General features: G+C 49.9%; 1 long non-coding RNA gene across 1 annotated transcript; it reads left to right on the forward strand.

Annotated features, from left to right (window-relative positions):
• The first annotated feature begins 10,128 nt into the window (after positions 1 to 10,128).
• On the forward strand, positions 10,129 to 25,878 carry LOC122419721. The gene is made up of 4 exons (XR_006262968.1): positions 10,129 to 10,280; positions 19,108 to 19,117; positions 21,452 to 21,456; positions 25,867 to 25,878. It is a non-coding gene; the product is annotated as an uncharacterized LOC122419721 (long non-coding RNA).
• The last annotated feature ends 1,810 nt before the right edge of the window (positions 25,879 to 27,688 follow it).

A 27,688-nucleotide genomic window follows, 5' to 3' on the forward strand; every position in this document is an offset into this window, starting at 1 on the left:
ATTTGACATCAGCTAAAATCACCCCCTGGAACTCACCTGGATTCTTGGTTTGTATTTGCTAAGCCCTGAAATTTTCCCATTGGCTTTAAAATCAGAAAAGACAACTCTTTTTTCTCCTAACCAAGAATCATACTGAGAAGATTGTGGTGGGCCTTCCTTGCTTTTCAGACCCATTGCAATATGATCAAGATTCTCTGAAGGACACATTTGCCAAAACCAGTCACCCAATGAATAGTTGCAGCCAGCAAGATACTTCATTCTACTACCCATGCTGCACAAGCCACACAGGAAAGAAGCAAAAACCACTAGGATTTTATGAAGCATCATTTTGTCAGGCTTAAGGGAGGTGGAAAAGAAACGCAGCAGTGACAACTACAAAAAGAACATATCTGCCAGACTTCAAGATCAATTCCAAATATAAACCAAAAGGACTGCTTCTCAGAGGGAATCAGAGTCCTCGTCCATCGCACCAAGAATCTATAGGCACTAAAAGTATTTGAATTGGTTCCCTTTCTCCTTGGATACAATCACTAATCTCTCTTCCTTGCCTCCTTTCTTTCTTTTCTGGGGATGTAGCCCACTCACCTGGCACATAAAATACTCATATTATGACACCCAGGCTTTAGAGATTTACATGAGAATCAGCAAACTTTATTTTAGCCCGATATAGAGCATGTGCGATGCATGGAGCGAACTCTGGGCTTATTCCCCAGATAAGTCATTTATTTCTTTCCTCAAAGAAAAATCCAATATCCTGAGATCAGATGCATATTGAAGCTTTGGTTGGAAAAGAACCAGACAGGGCTGGATTAACATGTTCACGTCAGCCTCTCCCCACAGAGTGAATGGAGAGGCAGAGGGAGACTCAGTGGAGGAAGGTTCCACGTGGGGCAGGGCAGTGCCTCCGACCTGCTCATCTGCCACAACCTCCTCATCTGAACAATACCAGAAGCACTTTCTGATTTACCGGCGCCGGAGAGATGCGTGTGTTTTCTCTCTGTGCTCTGAGATGCTATTTTAAAAAACAAGCAAAAGACAGCAAGCCTGGACTTTATGGGCTTCCCCAGTGGCTCTGGGGTAAAGAACTTGCCTGCCAGTGCAGGAGACATAAAAGACGAGTGTTTGATCACAGGATCAAGAAGATTCCCTGGAGGAGGGCATGGCAACCACACCAGTGTTCTTGCCTGGAGAATCCCATGGACGGAGGATCGTGGCAGTCCATGGAGTTAGGATGAGTTAGACACAACTGAAGTGGCTGAGTATGCACGCACTGGACTTTATGCCTCTTCTAGACCCTCCTTCCCACTGAGGGTCCTGTGATGCCCTCCAAGCCCAGCTGGTCCACCCAGGCCAGGCAGTGCTGGCTCTGTGCTCGGTATAGGCTGCATCCTCTGCCCGACACTCTCCCCCTGCACCTCTCTCCCCTGCCTGCACATCTTTGGGTCTTCAGAGCCCCCTGTGCCCCTAGTCAACCCTCTGTGGAATTTGCGGACAGCACTAGGCTCCCCACCCCTGCACCGCACTCCCCAGCGGTCCCTGAATTGAATTCAATTATGCACTTTACAATGCTATTGCCTTTCTTACCAGCGTGCTAACTTCTTAAAACAGAAACTCACATTTTTGTACCTGGAACCCCAATCAGTGCCCCCACACAGTGGTAAACACTGGCACCTTTCTATCAAACAACCTGATGGACAATGAAAAGGATGACCAATCAACCAACTAGACTGCAGGCTTTGCAGCCCGGGACATAATCTTTCAGCCCGATCACTGTCTGGAACCAGCCCCAGGAAATGGCCCCACCCTCCACCCTTGATTCTCGCAGCAAAAACCCGGGAGTCTTTCTTGGTCCCTCTCTCTCCCTCGACCACACACCCCTCCCCATCCTCAAAGCCTGTCCATTCTATCGTCTCCCACCTGGACCACCTGCCCACCCTGACATGCTCTCCTGCCGTCTGTTCTACTTCCAATGACCAGAGTCCCATCTGTAAGTGAAATCAGGTCATGTTACATCCCTACTTAAACCCTGCAGCAGCACCCACGCCTCTTCCCATAATATTCTGCTTCTTGTTAATGCTCATCAGGCATCACAGGATGGGGTTCACCTTCAAACCCACCCCACCCCTCTACCCCGGGCTCACCACTCCGGATGTCCTTCAGATCCGAGAATACTCCAGGCCCTTTCCTGCCTCAGAACCTCACACACTCTGTTCTTTCTGCCAGGAAACTTGTCCTGCACCTCCTCACTCCCCAGGACTCCAGGCTCTGCTAGCTCTGCCTCGGACCTCAGTCTAAACATCACCTCCTCAGCATCCCTACTCGACCTGTCCTCCAAATAAAATTATGCCTTCCCATTATTCTCTTTGGAGGAGGGCATGGCAACCCTATTCCAGTATTCTTGCCTGGAGAATCCCTTCACCAGAGGAGCCTGGCAAGCTACAGTCCATAGGGTTGCAAAGAGCCAGACATGACTGAAGCGACTTAATACACACACACATTATTCTCTACCCCATTACTCTGAGTTCTCCAGAACATCTATCATAGTTTATAATCACGTATTTATTTGTCTGTTTCTTTGCTTGTTTCATGCCTCTCTCCCCACTAGAGGAAAATCCCTAACAGGCCAGGACCCTGTCTGTTCTCTTCACAATGGCACACCCAGAACCTAAGCCAGCACCTTGCACTGGGCAAGCCCTTGACCAGTGTGGATGCATGAGCAAACTCAGGGGTGCTTCCCCATGAAGCCCATCACTGGTGAGTAAGAAACAGCTCTCAAACTGGGGCTCTTGGTAAGGCAGGTGCACCCCATATCACCAGGAAGTGCTAAAGTCCAGCAGTCAGCAGCATCATGGGAGATCCTCTCCAAGGTCAAATGAAAAGTACTGTGTTGGGTTACCTCTTGCCATGCAGTGATAACGAACCCATCTGCCAGTGCAGGAGATGCAAGAGACGTGGGTTCGATCCCTGGGTCAGGAAGATCCCCTGGAGGAGGAAATGGCAACCCAATCTAGTATTCTTGCCTGGAGAATCTCATGGACAGAGAAGCCTGGCGGGCTACAGTCCACAGGGTTGCAAAGAGTCAGACGTGACTGAGCGACTGAGAACACACACGTCCTGCCACAAGGAGAAAAGCACCCTGGTTGGCAGGCTTCTGATACTCCACACCCAGGAATTCTGCTCTGGCCCGCGTATCAGACGACCCAAAGAGCCTCCAACTTCACCGGGGACCAGGCTGCAGCATACGAGCCACGCGGCCACTCCGTCCGTGTGACCTGGAAGGTCTTAGGGTATTGGAAGTATCGGTGGTGGGAGGGGAGGCTCTGAGAAGCTTCTGCCAAGCCCAGGCGAAAGAATCATAGTTCAGGAGGGCCCTGGGGGTCTGCAGCCAGACCACGCCGTCTACAACAGAAAACAAGGTGCTTTCTGAAAAATAAATCCTGCCAGGCCACTGGACCCAGTCACAGTTTAAGAAATGCTGAGGTGTCCAGGGCTGCCCGAAATGAGCTGGGTCTGTCGGACCCTCCAAGACATAAGGTTGGGGACACCCAGAAGCTGTCCATCCTGAAAGAGAAGGGCGTGTGCCTCTGGAGTGGAGTGTGAGCCGGACCAGCGGGTGCCAGCAAGCTGCAGGAGCAGGTAGCCCAACGCCCCCCCCAACCATCATGGAGCATGGCTGTACCTGCCCCCTTCTTCAGATCACACCTGCGGCTGCAGGAGGGACCTTCACAAGACCTCCCAAAGGGTGGAGCTTTGAGTAGAGCACCTGGCCATCCCCTTTGTGCAGAAGGAGATGTGGTGCAGATTAGACTATATACAGACTCATGGGCAGTGTTGAATGGCATGGCTGGCTGAACAAAGGATTGTAAAGAGAAAACTTTAAGCCAGGGGACAAGGGCTTTGGGGTGCAGGCAGGTAGATGGACAGGTGAGAGTGGCCCAGGTGTGAAGGTCTCTGTGCCATCAGCCACCCCCAGGTGAGTAACCCCAAGGGGAGAGATAGAGGCTTCCCACGGGCTCCTGAAGGGTTCCTGCCACGTTCTCTTTCTCAATTATAATGATGAGTGGATCACTGCAAGAACCTTAGTCTGAGAGCCTCATGGTGACCAGGGTCCCGGGCCATTTCCTGCCATCAGGTGGACCCTGAGGCCAGCAGAGGCTCACCGAGGGGAGGGCAATCTGAGGTCAGGGGTGGAGAGACCCCCCCCACCATGAGTTACACCCGGAGACTGGCCACAGTTCATCTGCTAACCTTGCTCTTCTGAGCCTCCCGGGAAGACAGTGACCAGAATCCTGAAGGAGCCGCTCCCCACGGGAATAGAAAGGAGGGGACCACAGGGGTGAGCCCAGCTGGACTTGGAGGTGCACCACCCAGATTCCCCTTAACAAAGGGTTGGTGGCCTCTCGCTGTCACCCCTTCAGAGGTGCCCCCACCTGGCTGCCAAGACCAGCCTCACCCAAGAGCACACCGTTCCCAGAGCAGCCCACGTCAGATGCTGATGAGGACAGGGGTGTGAGGAGGGTGGGGGCCATGCAGACGACGGGGCCAGCTAGGGTGCTGTCAGCCCACATCCCAGCTGGACTCCCTCTTCTGCCCTCCCACAGGTGGTTGTTGCTGTTATCGAGTGGCTCAGTCATGTCCAACTCCTTGCAAGCCCACGGACTGCAGCACTCCAGGCTTCCCTGTCCTTCACCAACTCCCAGAGCTTGCTCAAAGTCGTGTCCACTGAGTCAGTGATGCCCTCCCACCATCTCATCTTCTGTTGCCCCCTCTCCTCCCACCTTCAGTCCTTCCCAGCATCAGGGTCTTTTCCAGTGAGTCAGTTCTTTGCATCAGGTGGCCAAAGTATTGGAGCTTCAACATCAGTCCTTCCAATGAATATTCAGGGTTGATTTCCTTTAGGATGGACTGGTTGGATCTCCTTGCAGTCCAAGGGACTCTCAAGAGTCTTCTCCAGCACCACAATTCGAAAGCATCAGTTCTTCAGTGTTCAGCCTTCTTTATGGTCCAACTCTCACATCCCTAAATGTCTATTGAAAAAACCATAGCTTTGACTATACAGATCTTTGTCGGCAAAGTGAAGTCTCTGCTTTTTAATATGCTGTCTAGGTTTGTCATAGTTTTTTTTCCAACAGGTATTCATCCCTAACCAACGCCCTGCCCACCAATCTCCAGCTCAGTGTCTGCTTCCCGAGGGGCTACCCCGCACAGAGAGAGGAGGTGGTAACTACCCAGCGGCTGCACTATCACCAGTTTTAGGTATCAGGATTCTGACTCACTCCATTTGGGCTGCTGCGACAAAGACACCACAGACTAGGGGCTTAAAAACACTTACTTCTCCCTGTTCTGGAGACTGGGACATCAAAGGTCAAGATATGAGCAGATTCAGTGTCTGCTGAGGGTCCTCCGTTGGCCATCCTTCTACTGTGTCCTCAAGTGATTAGAGGGACAGGGGAGTGCTCCAGAGTCTTTTCTATAAGGACACTAGTCCCATCTACCTCCCAGAGCCCCTACTTCCTAATTCCAACTCATTGGAGATGAGGGCTTCAAGATGTGGACTTGGAGGGACACAAGCATTCAGTCTATTGCAGGTGCTGTGATAAATTACCTTTTTCAAAAGAATGCACTGCTGAAAGTTATGAAATCCATTGCACTGCCCAGCTCTTCCTCTTAAATGCAGTGTTCCCATAGAGAGCTGAGAAGAAGCAAGAACAAGATGAAAAACACAGAGAAAATAAGATGGAGAAAAACAGGAAGATATATGGGTCCCTCAGCCTAGCATGAGATCCTGAGTGATGCTCTGTTTCCACTTTGCCCTCCCTCCCACCTTGTCTCACACACACACACACACACACACGTGCGCATGCACACACATACACAGACACACACATGCACACACACATTCTGCACCTCAGTTGTCGCTCCACTAGACTGCGGCCCCTCAAAGTCAGGGATGCCCCCATCTCTCTGGACAGCACAGGTGGGACTCAGGCGGGCTCATGTCACTTGCTCAGTACTTGTTTGATGACCAGTGTGTTAGGGCTTTTAAGTGGTTCATACACAAGCATCATTGAGCTCACTGTACCTATAGACTAAGTCTCGAAGTCAGGCAAAATGACCTCCTACTTTATTTTTAATATTCCCTTTTTTTTCGGCCACACCACACAGCAGGTGAGATTTCAGTTCCCCATCCAGGGGTCAAACCCATGTCCCCTGAATTGAGAATGCAGAGTCTTAACCACTGGACCACCAGGGAAGGGCCAGTTTCTTCCACTTTATTCTTCGTTTTCAAAATTATTGTCTATATTCTAGTTTTTTGCCTTTCCATATGAATTTTAGAATCATCTTGCCTACAAAATTTTTGCTGGAATTTCCATAGCAGTTGTGTTAAATCTCTGTATCAATTCAGAGAGAATTTATGTCTTCACTGCGTTGTCTGCCAACATGAACACAGCATGGCTCTCCCGTTTATTTAGATCATCTTTGATTTCTTCCATCCATATTTTGCAGTTTTCAGCATATAAGTTCTGTACAAGTTTTGGTAAATTTATACCGAAGTATTTTTTTGAGTGTTTATAAAGGGTCTTGTAATTTTGTATTTCAATTCCATGCAGTCATAACTAGTGTATAGAAATGCAATTGATTTTTGTGTGTTTATCTTGTATCCTACAACGTTGCTGGGCACTCTTATTAGTTCTAGGAGATATACTGTAGATTCCTTGAAATTTTCTATGTGAACTGATGTCATCTGAAGGTATGCTTATCTTGATTATTCCCTTGTATTCATAGTACATGATCCATTTTTCCATTTATAATGATAGTGTAATGTTATTGTGCACAATACTATATATAAGGGCTCCCTTATCCACAAGGCTTCTCTTGTGGCTCAGAGAGTAAAGCGTCTGCCTGCAGTGCAGGAGACAGGTTCAGTCCCTGGGTCAGGAAGAGTCCCTGGAGAAGGAAGTGGCAACTCACTCCAGTATTCTTGCCTGGAGACTCCCATGGACTGAGGAGCCTGTCGAGCTACAGTCCATGGGGTCGCAAAGAGTCGGACACGACTGAGCGACTTCACTTTCACTTTCATATACAAGGGGCTTCCCGGGTGGAGCTAGTGGTAAAGAACCCGCCTGCCAATGCAGGAGACGAAAGAAATGCGGGCTCATTCCCTGGGTCAGGAAGATCCCCTGGAGCAGGAAATGGCAACCCTCTCCAGTATCCTTGCCTGGGAAATCCCATGGACAGAGTAGTCTGGTGCGGCCACAAAGAGTCGGACATGACTGAGCTACTGAACAAACTATATATGAAGTATATAACCAACAAGGACCCACTGTATAGCATAGGGGACTATGCTCAATATTTTGTCATAACTTAGAATCTGAAGAAACTGAATCACTTTGCTATACACCTGAAACTAAAATGACATTATAAATCAACTATGCTTCAGTAAAATTTTTATTAAAAATATAGTGTAATGTTTCCATTTTAAACAAATTTATGTAGAAAAAAGGGAATTGGCTTATTTTTTTAATTTATTTTTTTATTGAAGGATAATTGCTTTACAGAATCTTGCTGTTTTCTGTCCAACCTCAACATGAATCAGCCATAGGTATACATATATCCCCTCCCTTTTGAATCTCCCTCCCCATCCCACCCCTCTAGGTTTATACAGAGCGCCTGTTTGAGTTTCCTGAGACATAGAGCAAATTCCCGTTGGCCATCTAGTTTACATATGGTGATGTATGTTTCCAGTTACTCTTTCCCTGTATCTCACCCTCTCCTCTAGGCATATACCCTGGCTTAAATAAAAATATTAAAATATTAAAAAGTGGTAGAGAAAGCGCACAAATAGGGCAAAATTTATCATGTGAGACACGGCCTGAGAAACCCTGAATCATATCGTGTAACACTCACACTCACCCTGCCAGGCGAGTTTACAGGAGGAAACGGAGGCTCAGAGAGATGAAGCAACTCATCTAAGATCACACAGGAAATAAGAGTCAGTCCTGACCTGCACACTCAAGCCTGCCCGCCCCCTTGAGCCCTGCAGCCGCCTCCGCTCCTCTTGCCATGGAAAGAAAAGGGTGGGTGGGCCATGTGAAAGTATCAGGGATGGGCCGGCAGGGCTAGGAAGGAGCACATAGGAAGAGAAGATGTTAGTATCGCTGGTATTAGTGGGTTCGGCCTTATTTTTAGGGCATGAACTCCTTAAAAACCCAGGAGTTGGCCGGTGAAACCAGCAGTAGGTAGAGACTCTGAAAGAAGGCTTTTGCACACGGCTGCAGAAGCCAGAGGGTCTTCGCCAGTGTAACTGCTGCACCAAAGCCCTTCCACTCACCCTTGCCGCTCTCTCTCTCTGTCGGGCATTCCGATTAACTTTATGCCAACAGCCTCACCAGATCTAATAAAAAACCTCTCCTTCCAACAAGACCATTCATGACATCACTCCCCTCCGGGGAAGCTGGCAAGATGACCTTCCACTTGATGAAGGAGGAGGAGTCATTTTTATGGTCTGGCCCCCGCTAATGTGTGTTTAGACAGAGCCAGACGATCAATAGTTGGGAGAGGATGCTGATCTGACTCACCGGAGTTGAGGCAAGGATATTGCCTCCCCATCCATTTTTATAAATCACTTTAAAGGCCTATCGATCTCTTCCCTGGGCACCGAGGGGGCACAAACCCCAGGGGCAGCAGCCCGCCAGGCCCCTTAACCCTTTCTGATGTCCCCGCTGCCAGCAGGAGCCATCAGCCCATCACCGGCCCTGGGACAGCAGCTCAATGAGAGTGGGGCTGAGACAGCCCCGCCCGGGCCCAAAGCCTGGCCGAACCAATTCACAAGTGCTGCTTGCAAAGCACTGGAGAAGCCCTCCCCCCCACACACATGCACACATGCACGCACTTCCACGAAGGCACACCGATTTACACACACCCTCTCGGACCGATGTATAGAAACCCATGTAAACCTGGACAGTGAGCTAAAACAAAAGCAGGGAGCTTTTAGGCAACCGCTAAACCTGCAACTATCCCTTAACACCAAGACAAAAGGGCCACTTAGCATCTCTGCAAATGTATTCATTTTGACCTGATTCTTCCCCTCGCCAGGAAGGTGGGTGATGAAGTTTGCTCTGGGCCACCTCAAATCGCAGAGATAACTCTCATGTGGGTCACCCTAACCTCTGCCCAGAGGTGTCACCCACACACCTAACAGTTCTAAGCCAAATGTTGCCAAGCACAGGTGCACCATAGAGATAGCTCTTGGAGATGCCCCACTTTGTTATTGAAAAAAATCATTTACAAGAGGATTGGAGGATATTTCTATGACTTAGAGCAGAGTCCGTCCCTGGAATAGCATCACTACCAAGCATTCAAATCCCAGCCTGCTTTCTTGAGTTGGGACTTGCTCACCCTCATGACCTAACATGTCTATCATGGCCACCCCAGTGGTCCTTCATCGTTTCAGTGTGGACTGCAGTGTTAGTGGGGTTGGGGTCTGCACAGACCTTGGAGGAATGGGAGGCAGGAGGCTGGTGAGGGGGACCCTACAATGAACCTCCACCACCCTCAGTGAAGGCCAATCTCAGGTGGGCTCCGAGGGGTCCTCGGTTGGCCACACCAGGGCCCAGCGGACACTTCTCAGGGGTCAGGGCCAAGGGCCCTGCAGGGAAGAGGAAGCAGGAGGTGGGTGGCGGGGAGGGGCAGGGACTTGCTGTGCCCTGGCCCTGACCTTGAGGCTGTCTCGAACTTTATCTTAATCACAACCAGCTCTGCTGCTTTCATGGAACTAAAACCGAAACTTCCAACAGGGGTAGAATTAGATTAGATCTAATTCCATAGGAAAGGGAAGGTAGGGGGTGCAGGGAGGGGGTGTTCTTGCCCGACAACCCCTCCATGCTCAGCCCCTTGCCCCTCATTGCTCTTCCTCCTCTGTCCTCGTCCCCCTCCCCCACAGTCACCTTCTCCAATATGACAAGCGGGGTGGTCTTCCCAAGGCACCAAGAGACCATGTCACCTCCCACTTGAAACTCTCAGTCTCTACCACAAAACGGAATAATTCAGACCTCTCCACTAGCTTTCAATGTCCTTTAGAGTAGCGGTCCCCAACCTTTGTGGCACCAGGAACCAGGCTCGTGGAAGACAATTTTTTCCATGGACCAGGGGTGACGGATGGTTTGGGAATGATTCAAGCGCATTATATTTATTGTGCATTTTTTACTATTACTATTACATCAGCTCCACCTCCGATGATCAGGCATTAGATCCTGAAGGTTGGGGACCCTTGCTTTAGAGTCTGGCCCCAGGGGACTTCTCCAGAGCAGACCCCCACCCTTCCCAAGACACCCTTCCCAAATACTGGGTATTCGGGGCCCCCTTGGGTCCTTCATGGCCACCTGCTCACATGCCTTCACGTTCCTGCATCGTCACCCTCGATTTCAGGTGGAGAAACCGAGGTCTTAAGAGACTGCACTGTTGTCTGAAGTTGCACTCTCCTAAGTGACAAACCCAAAGCCCGTGCCTCTCCTCCCAAGAGAAAAGCACAGAGGTTTTCAGGCCTTGATGGACGGGCTCCGTGGTGCAGCCCAGGCGGCCCCGCGCCTGGTCACGGGCAGCTGCGGCTTATCCCCATTTTCTCCCTCTTCCGGCTGGGTGACATTTGATGGGTCACTGAGCCTCTCTCAGTTCAGTTCAGTTCAATCGCTCAGTCCTATCTGACTCTTTGCAACCCCATGGACTGCAGCACGCCAGGCCTCCCTGTCCATCACCAACTCCCGGAGCCTACTCAAACTCATGTCCATCAAGTCAGTGATGGCATCCAACCATCTCATCCTCTGTCGTCCCCTTCTCCTCCTGCCCTCAATCTTTCCCCCATCAGGGTCTTTCCCAATGAATCAGTTCTTCACATCAGGTGGCCAAAGTATTGGAGTTTCAGCTTCACCATCAGTCCTTCCAGTGAATATTCATTTGTAAAATGGAACTAAAAACCCAGCCTGGGATCACCAGACGGTTTACTGTAGGGGGCAAACGTCACTTCCAGGGCCCCTGGTTAAATGTGTAGTGACCAGCAGCTACAACATCCTGTCAGCCAGATGATGCCACTTGGGAGGTGGAGGGCAGACTGGAGGAGGCGTGATGCCAGCCACCCCAGGGACAGCTCTGATCTGGAAGCCCCTGGGACATCCTTGAACCCCCACCCCACAGGATTAGCAAAAGTACATGCACGCCTGCTGGAAATCAGGAGTTCTGGGATCAGCGCCTGGGCTGGGAGGATGGGAGGGAAGGACCAGGCTGGCAAAAAGCTGGGTTCTTGCAGAGAACGGCTGATACGGAGAATCGCTGGCTTATAGGAGAATCTGTTTACTTGTGCTTTGCTGTGTGACCTTGGGTGAGTTCCCGAACTTCTCTGAACCTCAGTTGCTACCGCTATGAAACCAGAACACTGAGCTACCCTCTGTGAGATCTTTTCAGACATTACACGTTCACGAAGCATCCCGCCTGCTGCCCAGCTCTGGGCCATGAGACGCCCTAGGGGATGTCAGCGGTCCCATTTTCAAGGTGGGCAAACTGAGAGGCCTTGACCCACATGGTTCCCAAAGTTGCAGAATGAGTGAGGGGCCAAGCCAGGAGCAGAACCGGCTCCATCTGCCTCCAGGGCGGTGCCCTGCCACGGCCCCAGGGAGCAGCGGCGCTGCCTCCCTGCAGGCGCTGGCCTGAACCGGCTGGCCGGGCCCCCAAGCCTCCCATGCTGGTGGGAGGCCCGCCAGGCACAGCCCGTGTGTCCTCCACGGCGGCGGCCGGTGCCAAGCGGCCCTGCCCAGACCGCACGAGGAGCTGGCCGCAGCCTGCCAGCCTGTTTCTCATTTAGAGCAAAGCCCGGCTGCAGCCCAGACATTCCAGAGGGGACACAGACGCCAACCCTGCCCAGGGCTTGGGAAACCGGGCTGCAGGCGGCCCCGTGGTCAGAACACATCGTGATGTTTTTCCCTTCTCTGTCGGCATGTTTCAAGTCGCTTAACCCCTGGAGGAGTTCGGTCCACTCTTGGGGGGCCCCTGAGCTTGGCATGTGAGGCCTCTTGGCCAAGAAGAAAGTGACCAGGTAGACGGGGTGGGGCTTCTCTTGGGGCCCGCGCTCTGGCGGTCAACCCTTCTCCCCATCCGCCCTCAGGCTGATCTCCACCTCCTGAGACCCGCCCCCATCTGGGAGTCCAGAATCTTCCAGGGAGGGGAGGCCCTGGAACAATACAATTGCCATTAATTACGCGTCAGCTGCTGGCTGGAAGGGAGGTCCCCTCGCCCCCTCCCGCGGAGGGCAGGTGGACTGTCTCTGGCTGCCCCAGGAAGAGGCCTCCGCTTCTCACAGCCTCTGCGTGAGTTAATTATAGATTGCCGCCTGATGACGGGAGTAGCGCTCCTGAATTCCACCAAAGTGACAATGCGCGGTCCACACAGAGCCGGCTGCCCGCTGCTGGCCAGCCGGGCATCAGCCGCGAGGCTCCGCCCCCGCCGCCCGGTGCCCCTCCACCTCCTGCCCAGCTCCGGGGATTATCCCTGCTTGGCTTGTTAGTCAAAATAAATTCTTTCTCCTGTCAGGACTACCGTGTCAGCCCCCAGGGTAGGGCTTTTTCCTTCTTCCCTTGTCTTTTTTTAAGTCTGATTTATAACCCTTTGCTTGGACGGGGAGGTGGGGGTGGTTTAAAAAAAAAAAAAGTAGTTCTCAAAATAGGTGTGTGCATCATTTTGTCTTGAGGGCACTTTGCGACCCCATGGACTGTAGCCCGCTGGGCTTCTCTGTCCGTGGAATTCTCCAGGCAGAAATACTAGAGTGGGTTGCCATGGTAGAGTGGGTCCTCAAAAATTCAGACATGGAAACATCATAGGATCAGTGAGTCCACCTCCTGGCCTGCACCCAGAAGAACCAGAAGCAGGGGCTTGAATAAATACGTGCACCCTCGTGTTCACAGCAGCATTCTTCACACTAATCAAAAATGGAAGCAACCTGAGTGTCCACTGACAGATGAACGGTCTATTCAAACAATGGAATATTCAATTCAGTTCAGTCGCTCAGCTGTGTCCGACTCTTTGTGACCCCATGGACTGCAGCACGCCAGGCTTCCCTGTCCATCACCAACTCTCCGAGTTTACTCAAACTCATGTCCATTGAGTCAGTGATGCCATCCAACCATCTCATCCTCTGTCGTCCCCTTCTCCTCCTGCCTTCAATCTTTCCCAGCATCAGGGTCTTTTCCAGTGAGTCAGTTCTTCACATCAGGTGGCCAAAGTATTAGAGTTTCAGCTTCAGCATCAGTCCTTCCAATGAATATTAAGGACTGATTTCCTTTAGGATTGACTGGTTGGATCTCCTTGCAGTCCACGGGATTAATGGAATATAGCTACTGCTGCTGCTGCTGCTAAGTCACTTCAGTTGTGTCCAACTCTGGGTGACCCCATAGATGGCAGCCCATCAGGCTCCCCCGTCTCTGGGATATCACTCAGCCTTAAAAAGGAAAGAAACTCTGAACATGCTACAGCACAGACAAAACTTGAAGACTTCATGCTAAATGAAGTAAGCGAGTCACAAAAAAACAAATCTGTATGATTCCACTTATATGCAGCACCTAGAGAGGTCAGATTCATAGAGACAGAAAGCAGATGGTGGGGACTTCCCTGGAGGCTCAGTGGATAAGAATCTGCCTGCCAATGCAGGGGACACAGATTCCATCCCTGGTCTGGGAAGATCCCACATGTCACAGGGCAACTAAGTCCTTACACCACAGCTACTAAGCCTGGGCTCGAGAGCCTGGGAACCACAAGCCCGAGCCCACGTGCTGCAGCTACCAAAGCCCATCTGCCAAGAGCCTGTGCTCTGCAACAAGAGAAGCCACACAACAAGAAGCCCATGTACTGCAACGAAGGAACCCGGTCAGGGAGGCATGACGCATGGCCTGGTCTCCTGACCCGTCTCACCTTGCATTTCTCCCAGCTGCCTCGCCCAGGGGGCAGTCTCAGGGAGCAGAGGGCACGTCTTCCTTTATTGACTGAGTGTGTTTTTCCATCCTGCAGAGAGAGTGCAGCTGTGGGGTCAGATGGCACATGTCCCTGAGTCGATCACATCCCTCCCTCTTCGTACTGGTTCCTCCGTGAGGATGGAGGTCGGACTGAGCCATCCTGGCCCCGTGTCTGCACGTGAAGAGGCTCTGACATGCGGAGATGCTGGTCTCTCCAGCATCAGATTGACCTGTCAGTGACTATCAAGAACCCCAGGAACTGTTTGGGTTATTTTCAACCACTTTCTTTTATCATGGTAAAATAAATGTAAAATAAAATGTACCATCTTAACCATTTTTTTTAATTATTTATTTTTATTGTAGTATAGTTAATTTACAAAGCTGTGTTTGTTTCAGGTGTACAACAAAGTGTGTTGTGTTGTATTTGGTCGCAAAGTCATGATCGACTCTTTGTGACCCCTTGGAGTGCAGCACGCCTGGCTTCCCTGTCCTTCACTATCTCCTGGAGTTTACTCAAACTCATGTCCATCGAGTTGGTGATGCCATCCAACCATCTCATCCTCTGCCGTCCCCTTCTCCTTTGGCTTCAATCTTTCCCAGCATCAGAGTCTTTTCCAATGAGTGATTCAGTTATAAATACACACATATAGACACAAATACATCTTCAGATATAGAAATGGATGTTCAGAATGAATCCCTGCCGGCTTCCACCCACTGGTGTCCCCTTCCTGTATCAGACTGTGCTTACTGCTCTAACAGATGACCTCAAAGCCTCAGTGGCTTATCACAGTGCAGGTTTACTTCTGAGTCACATCCAGTCCACGACAGGGAAGAAGGGCTGGCCTGGCTCCAAGCAGCTACCTGCGTTCTATCCATCAAGTGAACCCCTCACCTCCTCCCTTCCATGGGCCTCAGAGTGTCTGCCAGGGTCTGTGTCTGTGCCCAGTGAACGAGGAGGAGACACACCTGCCCACCCAGAGGAGACAGTCACATCTGTTCATCCACCACTAATGAGAGCCTGACCCAGAAAGGAGAGCCATCTTCCTACCGAGCCCTCCCTGGTCCTTCTACACGTGCCCTGTCCTCTAGACTGAAGCCGTTCGTCCCCACGTGCCTTCCTTCCCATCCTCCCCAACTCACCTACAGTTTCCCTGTGATGGTTTGGAGGTCCCTTCACCCTCCCTGAAGGCATGGCGTGCTGTGACCTCTAGCCCCCATCACTGCAGGGCTGGTACCATCTGCCCCACTCACTTTGGGAGGGGTTTGAAAGTGAAGGAGAGAGGGCTGGGTAAGGACCAGGAGAAGGATGGATGCCAAATGGTGCCCACAGCAGCTGGGGTGGTGCCCTGCTGGCTTCTGTCTCCCCCCACCTCTTCCTCCTCCATCACCGTACAGTCAGGATCCTCAAACGGGGACCCAAAAGGCATTTACACAACATGTAGATAATCCAGCTCATTGTACAGATGGGCAGTGAGTGAGTTCCAGGGATGGGCCCACACTCCTCACGGCCCCAGGCTTTTCCCCTGGATCAGCTCCCAAGCCCTGGTCCAGGAGAGGAGGCATGGTCAGGGAAAAAACTGCCTTTATGGATCACCTGCTGAGTGCCCAAGCCTATGACCATTGTGTTTTGCATCACTTCACTTAATCAGGTTCCAACTCAACATGATAGGTACTACAGCAGGTCCCCCAGGAGAAGGGGGACCTTTAGGCTCAGAGAGGGGAAGAGGGTAGCCGGCCACCAAAGGACCAGGGGCAGAGCTAGAGTGAGCCTAGAGCCGCTGGCACCCACCCCCTCCCTGCCCTGGATCCAGGAGTACCAACGCCCCTGGATGCCAGCTCCAGAGGGCATGTGAGCTGCTCTCCTGCAAAGAAACACAGTGGCAGGGAGCACGCAAGCCCATCACACAAAGGGGAGGAAAAGGAGAGAAGAAAGGGAAAGCAACGGGGCTACCATGAAAGAAACTGGGGAAGAAAAGTTGGGAACAAGGACTTCCCTGGGGGTCCGGCGATTAAGCCTCTGCACTTCCAAGGCAAGGGGCACAGGTTCAATCCCTGGTAGGGGAACTAAGATCCCACATGCCATATGGTGTAGCCAAGAAAATTAAGAAATTGAGCCTCCTAAAATTAAAAGAAAAAATTTTAAAGCTGAGAACACAGCCTGCTAAATCACTGAGTTAAAAACCCATTTTACTATAAACGTGAATTCATCTGCTAAACGTCAAGCCCATAGGCTGGAGCCGTCACCTCGTTAATTCAACACTTCCCTTCATTACTGATTGGAGAAGGAAACGGCAACCCACTCCAGTATTCTTGCCTGGAGCATCCCATGGACAAAGGAGCCTGGTGGGCTACAGTCCATGAGGTTGCAGAGTCAGGCACAACGGAGCAACTCACATTTCATTACTGATACAGACTCGGCAGCACCAGAAGCTCTGTAATAATAATCCGCTTCCCAAAACAGTCCAGATGAGCATGTCTGTTTGGAACTCAAGAAGAATTCTACAATGGCTGCAATACACTCTATAGAAGGCCAGCAAGCAGAGGCAAGGCCTCGGCCTCTCTGACCCCCACCTAGGGCTGAGGCTCTGGTGCCAGGACGCAGCCTGCAGAACGCGGCCACGTGTGGTCAGTGGCATGAGGAACACACGACTGACATGGCCTGGGCTTCGACTGTGGGATTCTGTCACCCTCTAAGGCCTCCTGTCTGCATCCTGGAGCTCCATTCTCCACCCCCATGACCACCCGGATGGTGTCTGGGGACCCCTCCTCACCAGCAGGAACCCAGAACCCCAGCTCTGGTGTTCCAGCCCCCAGATCGTCCCAATAAGAGCAGAAAAGGCCCGTGTCTTGGGAAGACAGAGCGTGAGAAGTAAAGGCCACTCTGTCTAGAGGTGGATCCTTGGTGGCTCAGACGGTAAAGAATGCCTGCAATGCAGGAGACCCAGGTTCAGTCTCTGGGTTGGGAAGATCCCCTGGAGAAGGAAATGGCAACCCACTCCAGTATTCTTGCCTGAAGAATCCCATGGACAGAGGAGCCTGGTGGGCTACAGTCCATGGGGTCGCAAAGAGTCGGACATGACTGAGTGACTAACACTTTCACTTTGTCTACAACTGACTTTCCTCCTCCACAACTGGGGTGTCCATCACCCATGTTTTCTTGTTTAGTTTTGTTTTTGTTTTTATCATTTCTCTCACAGGCTGTGAAGGAAGGTGGTGGAATTGAATCCACTGCACCTCTATGTTTGTCGAGGCCTTCGTCATCACTCACCGTGACCATCACACTAACACACACTGTCTGCCGTGCCTCCCCTCCCATCCAAGTCAGGTCAGGGTGACAGAGAGCCTTCTAAAATCCAGATCTGACCAGGTGACGCCCTGACTACAAACACCCCCACACCTGCTCAGGCAAGTTCCCTCGCCAAGAGCACAAGCTGCCACAAATGCTGGCCCACCCTGACCTCCCCTGCCTCTCTGCTCACTCCCCCAAGACCTCTCACCCTCCTTGCTCTCTGGCCAGACTGAGTGACTCATGGTTCCTTCCAGGGTTGTGTTTCCTTAGATCTCAGGGCCTTTGCTCGTACTTTCTCATAGATTCCTCCTTCTGCACTTCTCTGCCTGACTCCTGCTCCATCCTTTAGGCAGTCCCTCCCTGAGAAAGCCTCTGCTGACCTCCCACCCCTCACCAGGCTTCCCTGTGCCCTGGACCATGGGCCCACAGCCCCAGACAACCCCTGTGATGACCTCTGTGTTAGCATAGCCTAGTTCCGAGCCTGTGTCTCCACCAGCCTGGCAGGGCTTTAGGGCCAAGACTAGACCCAAGTCATTTCTGTGCTTCTAGCACATGGCACAGGCCTGGCATGCAGTAGGCGCTCGACAAATGTGTGGAATAAATGAAAATGTGTTGGACTAGACACACCCACCCTCTGAGCAGTTCAAGGCTAAGAGGCAGGGAGTGATTTGTCAGTTTGGCCAGGCGGGGCTCTGTGACCCAGAATTTATTCCCTGAATGAATTCCCTGAAGGCTTCCAAGAGGAGGGGCCCCAAGACACATCTTCATGTGTCATTTGGAGGGAAGGGGTGACGCGGCGGTAGGCGGCAGGCATGCTTCAGCCCACACACATTGTCTGGCCTCCGCGTGGGGCAATGGGCAGGCCTGCACTGGCTCCAATCCCCCACGACTCCCAGGCCACCTCTGCTTCATGACAAAGGGCGCCCGCTTCTCCAGGTGGGACAAACCCCCCAGAGAACGTGCCCAGGGTTAGAGGCAGCAAAGCAGCCATGGTCCCAACTCATCCTGGTGCCTTCCACCCGGCTGGGATCCCATCTCGCTTCTGACCTCCCCACCCCATGACCCCCACATCCCACCTCAGGGCCCTCTTCCCTCTCCAGACCCCTTCGGAGAAGACCAGAAGCTCCAGCATCGGAAGTGAAACCAACAGACACACACAGACTGCTTCTCCAGCCGCACACTCCTGGTGAGCGCGAGTCCCTGCAGTGGGTGCCTTCATCCTTCACTCACACACCTTCCAGGGGTTCTGCCCACCCCCAGCTGGTACAGAGGTGAGCCCCCAACTGGCTCAACAACCAGACTCAAACTTAACAAATGCTCTGAGGCTGGAAACACTGAAGCACCATGGACCAGGGATGTGAGAAAAAGAGATGAAGAGTGACCCTGAGCGCCCCCTTGAAGGGCAGGGGCACCTGATGGAGGAGGTGAAGTCTGCCCCCAGGCTGAGGGAGGGGGCCCAAGTGAGGACTGGAGGTCCCACTAGGACCCACTGGAAGCAGCCCTCCAACCAAGAGTCTCAGTCTCCAACTCCCAGGCCTGAAGGGGATGCCATCCCAAATCTGGTTCTTTGGTCTTCACCCAAGCCCATGGTCCCCATCATTGTAGGTCAATATAGGTCAATCACAGGACAAAAATGCTCCTTGCCAAAAATTAAGTTGGAGAGTTAGGGGCTGGTATTTTTTATTGAGAAGAAGCCCGGTTCTCAGTGGTATGTGGGGGAGTTTGGCCAACTCTGAGAGCAGACTGGAGCTCTGCCTTGCTTTTAGGAGAACACACAGACATGGCCAGCCCGTGGCATCCCTCCCACTCGGCAGGACCACCCAGGAACAGTGATGTGACCACAGCTACATGAGGGCCTGCGATGCCACAAACAGCTCTTAGTGACCTGGGAAGTGCCCCCCTGGGCCTCTCTGCAGACTTGAAAGCAGCTGGGAGACCCTTGGGAAGGCAAGGAACTTGCCAGGGACCACACGGAGTCAGGAGGTCTAAGTGGTACCAACACAGACAAGTGAGGACGATGGATGGACCATACACACTTCCCTCTATGAACCCCTTAAGATGTAGACTCACCCCCAGGGCAAGAGGTCACCCTAAATTAACTGGGTTACATTTCTGTGATTTGGAATCCAGTCCAGTCATAAAGCCTTCAAGGAGGTCCCTGGCACACCCCTAGGTAGTGGCCTGAGATTGGCAGAGACAGACCTCCAAGTTCTATCTCGAAACAACCCCTGCGTATTCAGCCACATGAGAAATGTAGTCACCTCTGTAAAGGCCAGTGGCCATGGGGAAAGGATTTCCAGCAGCAGTGGAAAAAGCTAGGTCAAGATTTAAAACTAACCAGCAAAACCAATTGGAAACAGCAGGGGAATTCGCTATGAGCGTTGGTTTCAAGTGCACCCTGTCCATAATTACTCGTTGCAAAAGTCACGATTCTCCTGCCAAAATAGGGCCTCCCTTCACTGACAAAGCCCCGTTCACACCACTCCCTCTTTGCTCTGCAAAAAATGAATTCACTCAAAAAAGAAATTAGAAAAATAATTGATGTAATAAGCATAACCTTGAAAATACTTCTGCCAGAATTTAAGAGCAGAAGTGAAAGGAGGCCCAAAATAAAAGCATCGTGCTAGAAATTGAAAACCTAAATTAGTTCTAAGTATCGGCTGCACCCACTTCTCCGCCAGCTCCCTGAAGGTGAGCAGGAGCAATCACTGTTGCATGGCCCAGACAGCAGGACCAACTCTGCTTTAGAGAGCATGGTCCTCCAACACCAGCTGCTACAGATGGAGAGAAAGGACCAGCTGGTCCTGCTTCGTTTGTGCAGATGGGGAAACTGAGGCTTGTAGGTGTAACAGTCCTCTTTCCAGGACACGATAAAACAGCAGGTCCTCACCAATCTTGAAATTAACTGTGATCATGTTGCTTTGGCAGGCAACATATGAGTGGAATTGATGCCTCACTATGGGTGGAAGCTCTAAGCATCTCTGTACAATTCACCCTGCTCCCTTTCTGCTGCCTCAGTGAAGATGGAAGCCCAAGTCTAGGTGATTCTACATCAGCCTAAGTTTCTGGGCCTCCAGGGGAAACAGAGCTCTCCCACTGACGAGTGTTGACAAGTAGCAAAAGCCAAAATTAAACCTGTGTTGTATTTAAGTCACTGCATGTAGGGGCTATTTGTTATTGCAGCATAACCTATCTTATCCTGACTGAGGCACCTTTTGGGGATAAAGACACTGATTCACTGCTCTGGCTTTTCTTTGTCAAGTTCACCATGGCTGGATTTTAGCTATCATGACATCCCATGCCTAGCACATAGTTGGGCTCAGAAGACTTTTATTGAATGAATGAATGAACAAAGAGTCAGTGGATAACCAATTAGGTTACAGTAGTAGAGACCTACTGTATAGCACAGGAAACTATACTCAGTATTTTGTAATACCTATAAGGGTAAAGAATCTATAAAGTAATTGATAAATATATGTATAACTGAATCACTTTGCTATACACCTGGAACAAAAACAACATTGTAAATCAATTATACTTCAATTAAAAAAAAAACACTCAATAGATAATGAGCAAAAAAAACAAGATGATGTAAACTGACATTTCCTGAATCAGGGAGACAAATCTGACGCATCTGTAGAAAACGATGGTCCATGCTCTGGATGAACATGGCACACAGGCTTTAAATTCTAACCAAAGGTAGAGGCGGTGTGCATGTGTGCTCAGTCATGTCCAACTCTTTGAGACCACATGGACTATAGCCCACCAGGCTCCTCTGTCCAAGGGATTTCACAGGCAAGAATACTGGAGTGGATTGTCATTTCCTCTTCCAGGGGATCTTCCTCATCCAGGGATTTTGCATCCCCTGCATTGGCAGGTGAATTCTTTACCACTGCACCACCCAGGGAGCCCAAATTACAACCAAAAATCCACCTAATTAATGATTAGCTATTGCCTTCTAAAGGGAAGGCAAGGAGATCCAAAGTGCCGAGGGAACTCACCCAAGGTCAGAGTTGGCATCTGAGCAGCCAGCCCAACTCCAGAGCCAAGCCTGGTCCTTCGCCTGCCTGGGCACTCACCCTCCAAGGCAGGAGTCCCAGGGTGAAATCCAGGTCCTGGTGGTTCACTTGTCCCTCTCTGTCAAACCCACACAGGCAAAAGCTCAAAGATGAAGTGAGCAAACATGCGTCAAGTGTCAATCCCGAGTCAGCATTCAGATGCTTTTTTTTTTTTTGAGAACATGGAACCTGCAGAAGTTAGGGAGTCTCCAAGTCAAGAAGAATACCGAGCTGGCTCTCAGGAGTGTTCATCCTCTCCTGCCCTGGCTCCCATTCCTTCTACTGGTTCAACAAACATACTGGACAGTCAGCCCTAGGACCCGTTCCAGCTCTCAAGTTCTCCAGTTCCTGTGAACGTACTCTGACTGATGCAGGAAAGAAAGTCAAACTCTTTTAAGAAAATCACTAAAGCCCTAAAATTATGTGGAAGCCTTTTGAGATCCCTGCAAGAAAGGCATTTGTTAAATCCCCCTCTATTATTTCCAAAGGATATTTTCTATTATTATTATTTACCAAAGGAATTTCTGGACAGAGTTTAAGTGCCCCAGAGCCTGCAAAATAATCATCTCTTCAAAACATAACAAAAGGGTCTGAATATTCTTGGCTGATGACTTTTTCTTTGAAACATGTTCTCCTCTGAACAAAGAATTTTCTTTGTGTTTTTTTCCCCCAATTTGTCTAAGTTTAAGTGAAACACACAAGCAAAACCTCGTTATGATTACTAACCTAGAAAAAATTTTACATCAGCAAATAGCCTAAGAATACATTCTTCATATTGGTGATTCTTGTTTCAAACATGGCTAAGTGTCACCCACAGTCCTGGGGACTGGATATCAGGGACAAGACAAAACCTGTATCTATTTTTTTTTATATTTATTTATTCATTTGGCTGTGCCAGATCTTAATTGCAGCATATGGGATCTAGTTCCCTGACCAGGGATCAAACCCCAGCCCTTGAATTGGAAGCACCAAGTCTTGATTACTGGACCACCAGGCAAGTCCTGGTATTTATTTACTAAGAACCGTCAGGCAAGCTCTCTGCCAAGACCTTTCCACTCACTAGTTCATTTAAACGCTTGCATGAGAGGGAGAGTCTGAGACCAGAAGGTGTTTAGTCTTTGCTGGCCTGAGATGACGCAGTTGGTTGGAGATGGAATTGGGATTTGAACACGGGTCTACACAGACCCTCAAGTCCTTGCTCTTAGCCATCCCACCACGTTCTCTGCCAGGCACAGCTTCGTTCAACCCTCACCCCCAGCCCACAAGGCAATGTACAAGCCCCGCTGTACCAACAGGAAAACTGAGGACGAGCTGGATCCAGTCCTTGGCGGAAGGACACACAAAGTTACTGCCGCGGCCGAAGTCGGGATTGTAACTAGTCCGTCAAACCAGGAAGCCCTTTGCCCGCTTCCACACTACTTCCGGGTGATGTAAGCAGTAAGGCTCATGCTCCCCTGCTTTGGTCCTAGCTTGTGGTCCAAGGCGCTGCTCTTGCCAACTCCCCAAATTTCCAAATCTTAAGGGAATGCAAGAACTGAGACTTCCTTGCGGTGCCGGTGAGCATGTGTGGCCAAAGCACAGATTCAACTTTTGTAGCCAGGTTGGAAGGACTCGCATTTGGGGGGCTTCCTAGTGATGCTTCTTCTTGTCCAGGGACAGGGGCCCAGGCAGTCATTCCACTGTGGAATGCAAAGGTTTACATCTGTTTGCAGAGGTTAATAATCCAGCTCGTAAAAATGTGTGGCGAGTTGCAACTTGGCACCAGCTTCCTCAGACCGGGAGAGAAGCTAAGGTTTGCAAAATATGGTTCAAATAATTTCATTCCCCCTCCCCCTCTTTTTTTTTTTTTTTTTTTTTTTTTAAGAGTGTAAGAAACATAGAAGTTTTGTGGTTTCGCACTGGTCTTTTTATGGCTCGAAAAACTCCAAAACAAAGTTGATTAGAAAAATGCCTCTGCATAATGCCAGCCATTGTGCGGGCATTTTCAAGGAAGCATGCCATCAGGTGCTGAGACTTTGGGGACTTGGTTGTTCTTCGTTGGCTTAAAGAAAAGGTTTTGTTCTCAAACAAAAGAGAGACCCTGACTCAACAACTGTTTGCATCTTGACCTCTGCACTCAAATCTCAAATCTGCTCACAAAAAGCAACTTGATACAAGGCAATAAGGACGGACCTTGGATCCAGTCAGAAGGACCTGGCAGCTGGCTCTGCATCTTCTTGGCTCTAGGACTCTGAGGATCTTAGATATCTCCGAGGATCCCTGTGTTCCTCACCCATATAATGAGCACAGTAATTTCCACCTGTAGGGTTGTTGAGAGACTTGAAAGAAATAAGATATGTTAGGCATAGAGTCACTCATTTCTTCTGTAAATAATTGTCGAGTACAGTCAGTCCTCTACCTATGACCGAGTTTCATTCCAGGAGTGCATTCATAAGTCCAGTTTGTTTGTAAGTCCAACAAAGTTAGCCTCAGTATCCAACTAACAGGGCTTCCCAGGTGGCACAATGGTAAAGAACCCACTTGTCAATGCAGGAGATATGAGAGATGCGAATTCAATCCCTGGGTGGGGAAGATCCCCTGGAGGAGAGCATGGCAACCCACTCCAGTATTCTTGCCTGGAGAATCCCATGGTCAGAGGAGCCTGGCAGGCTACAGTTCATAGGGTCGCAAAGAGTCTGACATGACTGATGTGACTTAGCACACACGCATGCATGAAAGTAACACAACTGGTTATATAGTACTGATTGTAATAGGTTTATAGTACTTTTCACACAAATGATACATACATAAAAACAAACACAAAAAAAATTTTTTAATGTGAATCCTACAGTACAGTACTTTGAAAAGTTCAGTGTACAACAGTTGGCATACATGGGCTGGCATGCATGTTTGCATCTTTGAAAGTTCACAACTTGAAGGTTTGTATGTAGGGGACCTATTGTGCCTACAAAATACCAGGCTTTATTCTCTATACTGTAAAATCAACAGTCAAGCAAGGCAGACCCCATCCCTGCCCTGGGAGAGCTCACATTCTTGTTGGGGAGAGACCATAAATGGGTAAAGACATAAATGAGATCGTGTTTGATGACAAAGTCTTGACTATCAGGGCAATGGAGGAGAGAATGACAGGGGGAAGGGGTTGGCTGCCTTGGCAAGAGTCATCAGTGAGGAGCGAGCACTCGACCTGAGGCTGAATGGTATGAAGGAAGTAGCCATGAAAAGATGGCTGGGGCAAAGGTTTGCAAATGCAAAGGCCCTGGGGCAGTTGAGAAGATCAAGCTAGAGCCCGTGAACTCTCAGCGGGTGGAGGATATAAGACTGCAGGGGAATGTGGGGGTGGATCAGAGGATGCCCTAAAGGCCATGATAAAGTGTTGTATTGGGCTTTGTTCTAGGTTCAGTGGGAAGCCATTGGTGGGTGAAGCTGAAACTCCAGTACTTTGGCCATCTGATGCAAAGAGCCAACTCGTTGGAAAAGACCCTGATGCTGGGAAAGATTGAGTGCTGGAGGAGAAGGGGGCGACAGAGGATGAGATGGTTTAATGGTATCACCAACTTAATGGATATAAGGTTTGAGCAAACTCTTGGAAATATATAGTGAATGACAGGGAAGCCTGGTGTGCTGCAGTCCATAGGGTCGCAAAGAATTGGACACAACTGAGTGACCGAACAGCAACAACAAAGCAGGGGAATTGCAGAATTCATCTGTGTTCTGACTCCGTTAGATGAAGTCAGGATAATGGCGAGATTAGCTGAAAAAGAAAGAGACCAGTTAACAGAATTTCTCAGTCTAGCAAAAGATGATGGACTATCATGACAGCAATGGGGATGGAGAAAAACATTTGAATTTGGGGATATGGCTGGGAGGTGGGGCCATGGACCAGATGGTACCCAGAGAAGAGAGCCCAGAGGTAGCCAACCTTTAGAAGCTATGTAAAGGAGTATTCTGGAAGCGTTGCAAAGAAAGAATAATCAGGAAGAAGGGAGTAGTCAGCTGAACTGAGGAAGAGGAGGGCACTATTGGATTGGACCAGGTGGCAGTCACATCGATGACCTTGACACAGGCCTTTTCTGTGTGGCAGATGCAGGCAACTGTCTCCATAAGTTCGATACACACAGGGTTTGGGTTTTTTTCTTTTTACTCCCTCCTTCAGGGATGGAAACTGAGCACCTCATACCTTCCATTGGTAGCAAACTTTAAAGTTCAGAAACAGATTTACATCTATTGTCTCCTTTCTGGTGACTGAGGTGGCTCTCCTGATAATAAAAATATCCATGATAATTGATGCCCAGTCAGTATAGCCGACTGAACAGACCCTGAATGACTGTCCACCCCACTCACTCCCAGTACAAACCAATAAAAATGTTGGATACAATGTAACATCAAATCATTTCAACACAAAGCCAATTTCAAAAGCAAGGAAAGAAAAATCTCCAGGAATTCAAAATGAAAATAAAACTCAAACCAGAGTAGTTGACAAAGCCTGAAGACAAACAACTTACAGGGTCTCAGTGTTGGATTATAGGAGCTGGAGTCTAGGGGAAGAAAGGAATCTTCAGGCTTAAGTGAAGCAGAATCTGTGTCTGACCCCCTTCCTAAAGCCGGGAACCATGAAGCATGGATCACCCTTGAAACTCCAAGCTAAAACATTATTATTAAATCCATCCAGAGCTGATAAAACCCACAGGATCCCAACAAAGAGGCACATGTGAAACTACCAGAAAGGGTACCTCTAAAACTCAAGAGAACAAGGCGCCTATGGAAAGCTGCCCCATTAAAGGTGAGCTCATGGTAAAAATTACAATCCACAGCAGCAAGAAAAATCCGCCCTGAGGTCTAGTACAATCAAAAGACATAGAAAAATAGAGAAATTCACCCCAAGAACTAGAAATAAAAAGTTGAAACTTTAAGCACATGTAAAATCTTCAGAGATAGGAAGACATATATACAAAAACAGTTGCATGGAAAAGTAAAGGGACACCTGAAAAGAACTAGAGATGCTAAAAATGAAACGTATAATGAGTAAAATCAAAAAGTTCAATGTCTGTGTGTGTCTGTGTGTTCAGTCGCTAAGTCATGTCTGACTCTTTGTGAGCCCATGGACCGCAGCATGCCAGCCTCCTCTGTCCTTCACCATCTCCCAGAGTTTGCTCAAATTCATGTCTATTGAGTCGCTGATACTGTCTAACCATCTCATCCTCTGTTGCCCCCTTCTCCTTCTGCCTTCAATCTATCATAATATCAGGGTCTTTACCAGTGAGTCATCTCTTCATATCAGGTGGCCAAAGTACTGGAGCTTCAGCTTCAGCATCAGTCCTTCCAATGAATATTCAGGACTGATCTCCTTTAGGATGGACTGGTTGGATCTCCTTGCAGTCCAAGGGACTCTTAAGAGTCTTCTCCAGCACCACACTTTGAAAGCATCACTTCTTCAGCTACGCTCCAATTTTAAAACAAAAAAAGAAATCCCCAGAAAGGAGAGACCTAGGACCCTGCCACACACACGGGGGCTCTACCCCCCCACCCGCCACACAGACCGCCGCGAGGAGCATCTAAGAGCAGGTTGTAGCTGATGCCCCAGCTAGCCACTCGGCTTGAAAAATAAAGCAACAGCTTTTGTTACCCGAACAGCCACAGTGGCCAAACCCCCTTTGAGGTTTCAGGGCCGCACATGCTGAGGCTTCCAGTCCTGGGAACCCACGTGTTTGCATCTCCAGAGGGATGGCCCTCCGGAATCAGGGGTTAAACCTGCAGCAGTTGGCCGGCATGCGGCTTTGGAGACCCCAGCCGGCCATCGCCACCCTGAGAGGTCCTGAACCAGGACTCGAGTGGGTCTGGCAGGGAGACCATACTGGCAGATTTGGCAAAATCCTGGGGCATCACTCTGCTACGTCACTGCCCTCCCTAAACCTCAGTTTCCTTATCGACAAAAGAAGGATGATACAAACCCCTCCCCCAACCCCCAGGTTACTGTGACTTTTTTAAATGACATACATACAATTGCTGACTTACAATATTAATACCGTCTTACTGCAGCATCACTGGGTTCTTCCTGGGAGCTGGGCACATGCACAACTGTCTTCAAGCATAACTCCATGCAATCGCTCAGCTATCCGGGTGGGCACTTTTATTATTCCCGTTTCATAAACACTGAGGCTCGGAGAGATTAACTGCGGGCGCGTGGTTAGAGCCAGGGCTTAAACCCCAGCTCTGAGTGTGTGCAAGTCTCTGGTTGACAGAGGCTGCAAGAAGCAGCCGTGGACACACCCAGGGGCCCCGCCTCACTCTTGACCTTGACCTCACCTTCTCTCCTTGTGTTCCAGCGGCCCGGGGCTCTTGCCTGGATG

The sequence above is a fragment of the Cervus canadensis genome, chromosome 17 (assembly GCF_019320065.1).
Source record: "Cervus canadensis isolate Bull #8, Minnesota chromosome 17, ASM1932006v1, whole genome shotgun sequence".
In the NCBI taxonomy this organism is placed as follows: Eukaryota; Metazoa; Chordata; class Mammalia; order Artiodactyla; family Cervidae; genus Cervus; species Cervus canadensis.